At 39.1% G+C, this 6,000-nt stretch overlaps 1 protein-coding gene across 1 annotated transcript in view; it reads right to left on the reverse strand.

Annotated features, from left to right (window-relative positions):
• ccni (cyclin I) overlaps positions 1-2,728 on the reverse strand; it is a 77,006-nt gene extending 74,278 nt beyond the window's left edge. The window contains exon 1 of the mRNA NM_001005690.1: positions 2,580-2,728. The gene's annotated coding sequence lies outside the window, so the exon portion shown is untranslated. The remainder of the gene's footprint in view (positions 1-2,579) is intronic.
• Positions 2,729-6,000: the final 3,272 nt, after the last annotated feature.

The following is a 6,000-nucleotide window of genomic DNA, read 5'->3' on the forward strand; positions in this document are numbered from 1 at the left end:
ACTGCATCATTAAGTGATACTTATTTATTGTTACAGTTATTAGTATTATTCTCGGAATTAGGCCAATATTGATATGCCTGATTACCTTTTAGGGCCGTGGCAGACGGGAAGATTAGTTGCCGCGCAACAAATCTCCCATGTCGCTGGCGACTAATCTCCCCGATATGCCATCCCACAGGCTACAATGTAAATTGCTGGTGGCATGGCATACGCGCCACTTTCCTTCGCAAGGCAACTTCGGCAAACCGTTGCGCCACATATGCCATCCCACCGGCGATTTACATTCTAGTCGGTGGGATGGTATATCGGGAAAATTAGTCCCCCGCAACAAGGGAGATTTGTTGCACAGCGACTAATCTCCCTGTTTGCCATGGCCCTTAGCACCTCTAAGAATGCACTATGATAGTTTTTACACATCAAACAATGGAGTGTGATGTTTTTGTTTACACTATCTCACTTCAATGACATTTTTACATTTTACACCATTCCCGCCACTACATGTTTTCAAGACAAGTGTATGTAGTTTTTTGTACTTTGACAAAAGCTAGTGGATTAGCCGAAACGTTACAACCATTGTTTTCACCATAAGCAAATTTATAAGCAGACTTCATAAGCATTGTATCATTGTTTTGTAGTTCTTTTTATTAACATAACCAGGCCAATGAATAAACTGACAACTTTTGACCTGAAGGAATGCTAAATTATTTGTATCTTTAGAAAAGGAATTGATGTGGGGAGCTGGAACAACAGACTGCAGTGTTAAGGTGGTCATGCATTGGCAGATTTAATCTGCTGATTTGGCCCCTACAGGCTGATGCAGCAGCATCTGCCTGTGTATGGATCCCTCCAATCGGCCTGCCCAACCTATACTTCAAAATTAAAAATCCTGTTGGGGAAAGGACCGCATTTGCTTGTTGATGCAGTCCTTGCTTCAATGGCTTGCATCCCTAATGTTCTGATCCAATCAAATGGCCTGACATTGGCATATCAGCAAAAGATCTGCTTGTCTGGCAACCTCACCAATAAATGGCCTGCTAGGGTAAACCACAGAACTAAATACAGTATGTAGTAGAATTAAGTCTAAAAACAACTAGACTTTTCTGAGTTTTTCTTGAAAACGTTTCACCACTCATCCGAGTGGCTTCTTCAGTTCAAATGACTGGTAGGGAATTAAATCCTTGATGGTAGTTCAGACACAGACATCACAATGGTTCCATTGAATTTATTCAGTTAGGTGTTACCTGAAACTGAGAATCATGGTACCATTGTGACTGGATCATACCTTCTTACACCTGTCAGTTTCAGCTAACACCTAAGATAATAATTACTAAACTAAAAACTATATAATCTGAAGCAGGCTCTTTTTTGTAACACAGTGTTACTCCTCAGCAGTACTGGTAATGTGGTTTTCAATACATTGATTCACTTGCAATAGGTGTGCTGTTTATTGTTTGGTAGGCAATATTTCTCCATTGGCACAGAGATAGTTTTTTTCCTGTGACATGGGCCTAATTGGCCATCTACCTCAAACAGATTAAAAGCATTCCACTTTTTTGTTAAATGTCTTGTTTTTATCTAGGCAGAAGGCTGCAAAATGCAGAAAGAGACTTTGCTGTTACCTATGACCCATATTCACAAATAACCGACTGTTTTTCTTGAGCAATAAAATACATATGCCACAGAGACAGGCAAATTGTTGTTCCCTGCTGCTCATCACTGCATAATACCTGTACAAAACACAATGATGAATATATCATGCTTAAGTGCAATCTTACTGCAGCAGTACAATGAATGAAATACTTTACATTGTAGAAGGTCTTACATGACCTTCTGTCTTAGGGGCAGATTTACTAAGACACCAACGCTCCAAGCGTATTTTCAGTCGTTTGTGCGAAAAAATCGGAAAGGTTTTCCAGCTATTTACAATTGTTTGGTACGAAAATTTTGTGACTTTCAGATCGCCAATACGATATTATTGTGACTAATACGTTTTTTTGTAAGCATTTTAGTGATATTTGCGATGTTCAGAAATTTTCGTATCCAATCCTAATTTATCCCATTCGGGATTCGAACTTGTGATTTCATGAATCTGCCCCTTAGTTAGGGGTAATCTAGACCTGGCATGGATTTCGGGGAGTGGATTACAAACAGCTCTTTTTATCACTCAGTAGCTGATAGACAGGAAGAAAATGACTTATTGCTGCATATTCACTGTTAACTGTTCGCTTAAATATGCAATTACAACAAAGAGCTGGCAACCTACATCTGATTAGTAAGTAACACAGTTACATCTAAAACTGTATTATAAACTGTACTGTACTATAAAGGACATATGTGAATTCATAGGGGAAAATCCAACCAATGCCATACCCAAAATGTCATAATTGTTGCAAACTGCTGTTCAAAACAATCACACATATATTGATGTAATGTTTAGTTATAGTATCAATCATAATTATAATTTAGTATATTCAGTGTTATTAAAGAACAATACTTAAACGTGAGACAACAATGTATGGAAGACAACTAAGGTTAGTCCTTTGTAACAACAAACATTTACACAAATGTACATGGCTCACCTCCCCTGCAAAGCTGAAGGTTTCACGGTTGCATTTGGAGATCATGAGATCCATTAAAAATATCAAATAAAAAATAATATATTTTACAAAACAGAGCCCCCCATGTATTTATAGGGTTTGTCCTCCTTGCTTCGGGAAGCAGAAGGAATTCATGATTTCTGCTTCTACCAATAAGGTGTTTCTCGTTCTTATTCTGTAGTAAGAATGTTTAAATTGGGGGGGGAGACGCGGAAGATGCGGGGTAATAACGGTAGGATAAGGAATCTTGTTTAAAAAAAAAAAAAAAAAAAAAAAAAAAAAGAGAGAGAGAGAGAGAAAAAGAGGAAGGTAGAACTACTTTACTTCCTAGGGGGGTGGGGAGGGAAAGAAGGACCGGTAGGCGGAGGAAGGATATCTAGTCGATCTGCAAAAGATGGGGGTGTGTCCGTCAGCAAGCACAAAGGCTGAAGGAGAACCCGTGGTGTTGTTACGCAGACGTGGGTTTACGAATTTTATTGAGTGATACAGTTGGAGTATATACAGATATGGTGTTGTTAAAGATGTCATGGAGTAAAATCAAAGAGCTGGAAGCGTTTGTTCACAATAACACGGAACGTAAGGGAGCAATTGCTGCAGTGATTTGTGTTGCATGTAACTGTCGTAAAGAAATTACACTGTAGTGTGGTATAATTCCAAAGTTTGGTTATCCTGTTTGGTATTCAGAATAAACCCTGCTCTTTCAAGTTCATAGAGTCCTTTCCACCAGCCTAATAAATAGCTTATGGCATCTCGAAATCCCCTCTGGCATTTGTTCAGAGACTGCAAGTCCAACTGTAAACTCTCGTCTGTTTTTGACTTTGAGAACCTTGATCCACACATGCACTAAAAATATTGGTGTAAATGCTTAACAATTGTTAATGCACACTTCTATAGTTGTCCAAGGTCTTTGGTGTTTGAAAGCATTTTTTATATAAAGAATGAAAAAGTAAGAAGCACTAGTATTGTTTTGCATTGATTAAAACAAAACTTTTTCTCTGACGTGGGCGCCATCTGCATATGGTGTTACTAAATTATGTATATTCTGGCTTCCTCCCTCCAAGTCCGTGAGAGGTAGTCATCTGGGACTGCCTGAGGGGGCCCATGCTAACACTTTTTTTTTTTAGCTGTGGCCTCTCAGGTTTCTCCACTCCTGGTAGGCAAGACAATATCACAGTATTTGGACCACAGATATGGTGCTTGAAAAACATACAGGTGGGTTAAGTGGCTTGTGATGAGTATAATGATTGTATGCATGGTAATCACAAAACAAAAACTGTAGTACCGTGTTAGCCAGTGTCAAAAATAATAATAAAAAAAAACAACAAAATACAAATACAAGAGTATTGTAGAAATGATACCTATATTGGCTAACAATAAAAATACATTGCAAGCTTTCAGAGCTCTAAGGCCCCTTCATCAGGCAAAATACAAATGAGAACTGAAATGGCACAACATTTATACTGATAGATCAGAGAGAAGTGTTCACAAGCAATAAATTAGGAAGTTACAGATAGATAGAGATAACTTGTGAAGATAGTGAAAGTAATTAAGGTTTATTAGGGTGGGTTGTAAATAGTCCAGGGGTCTGGATTCAGTCAGATCAGATAGTGTGACATGAAACCTGACCCCAAATTAAGGCCCTGTCTTAATGTGTTAAATAACTCCATACATTTGAATTCATAGATCTTCCTTTCTCGTTCAGATCCAAAGTTCCCTTTTAGAATTAACACCTTCATGTCCTGAAGCCTGTGCTCCTGATTGCAGAAGTGTTGTCCCACTGGTGTATCACATGCTTTGGTTTTGATCTTATGTCTGTGATGGTTCATCCTTGTGCGCAGTTTTTGCCCTGTTTCTCCAATGTACATTCCTCCTGTAGGGCACTTAGTACATATGATCAAGTACACAACATTGGAGGAAGCACATGAATAGCAGTCCCGAATGGTGTAGACTTTTTGTGTATTCGGTATTGCAATTTGATCTTTGCACAGGATGTATTTGCAAGTCTCACATCTTTTGCTGTTGCAGGGAAATGTCCCTGCTTTAGTTGTTTGGGGAAGAGCACTTCTAACAATCATTTTCCTCAGACTGGGAGGTTGTCTATAGGACAGAAGGGGTAGTTCAGGGAATATCTCCTTTAGTCTGGTATCTGTATGGAGCATGGGCTGCAGGTCCCTGGCTATTTTTCTTATAATGTTCAGCTGTGGGTTGTAGGTGACTACAATTGGTACCCTGTTGATTTCTATTTTTTGTTTGTAATCCAAGAGTGTGTCTCTGGGTATTTGAGTTGCTCTATGGATCTGATCATCAATAACCTGTGGATGGTAGCCCTGATTAACAAAAGTTTTCCGTAAGGAATGGAGATGTTTATTTCTTTCATCAGGATTTGAGCAAATCCGGTTGTATCTAAGAGCCTGGCTAAAAACAATTGATTTTTTAATGTGATGTGGATGGAAACTATCCCACCTAAGATATGCTGGACGGCCTGTTGGTTTTTGGTATAGGGATGTCTGTATGATTCCATTCTTGATGTAGATAGTGGTATCCAGGAAATTGATGTGTGAAGAGGAGTGGTTGAGGGTAAGGTTAATCGTGGGATGAAATTGGTTGAATCTTTGGTGGAATGTCAATAGCTCCTTTTCTGATGCTGTAAGTATGTCATCTATATACCGTAAATAGGTCAACGGTCTGGTGTTGCAGGAAGCCAGGAAATTTTCTTCTAACTGGGCCATAAACAAGTTTGCATACTGAGGTGCCATTTTGCTTCCCATAGTGCTATAGTGACATACTTATAATATGGACAGCATCAGAAAAGGAGCTATTGACATTCCACCAAAGATTCAACCAATTTCATCCCACGATTAACCTTACCCTCAACCACTCCTCTTCACACATCAATTTCCTGGATACCACTATCTACATCAAGAATGGAATCATACAGACATCCCTATACCAAAAACCAACAGGCCGTCCAGCATATCTTAGGTGGGATAGTTTCCATCCACATCACATTAAAAAATCAATTGTTTTTAGCCAGGCTCTTAGATACAACCGGATTTGCTCAAATCCTGATGAAAGAAATAAACATCTCCATTCCTTACGGAAAACTTTTGTTAATCAGGGCTACCATCCACAGGTTATTGATGATCAGATCCATAGAGCAACTCAAATACCCAGAGACACACTCTTGGATTACAAACAAAAAATAGAAATCAACAGGGTACCAATTGTAGTCACCTACAACCCACAGCTGAACATTATAAGAAAAATAGCCAGGGACCTGCAGCCCATGCTCCATACAGATACCAGACTAAAGGAGATATTCCCTGAACTACCCCTTCTGTCCTATAGACAACCTCCCAGTCTGAGGAAAATGATTGTTAGAAGTGCTCTTCCCCAAACAACT

Source organism: Xenopus tropicalis, chromosome 1, assembly GCF_000004195.4.
Source record: "Xenopus tropicalis strain Nigerian chromosome 1, UCB_Xtro_10.0, whole genome shotgun sequence".
NCBI lineage: Eukaryota > Metazoa > Chordata > Amphibia > Anura > Pipidae > Xenopus > Xenopus tropicalis.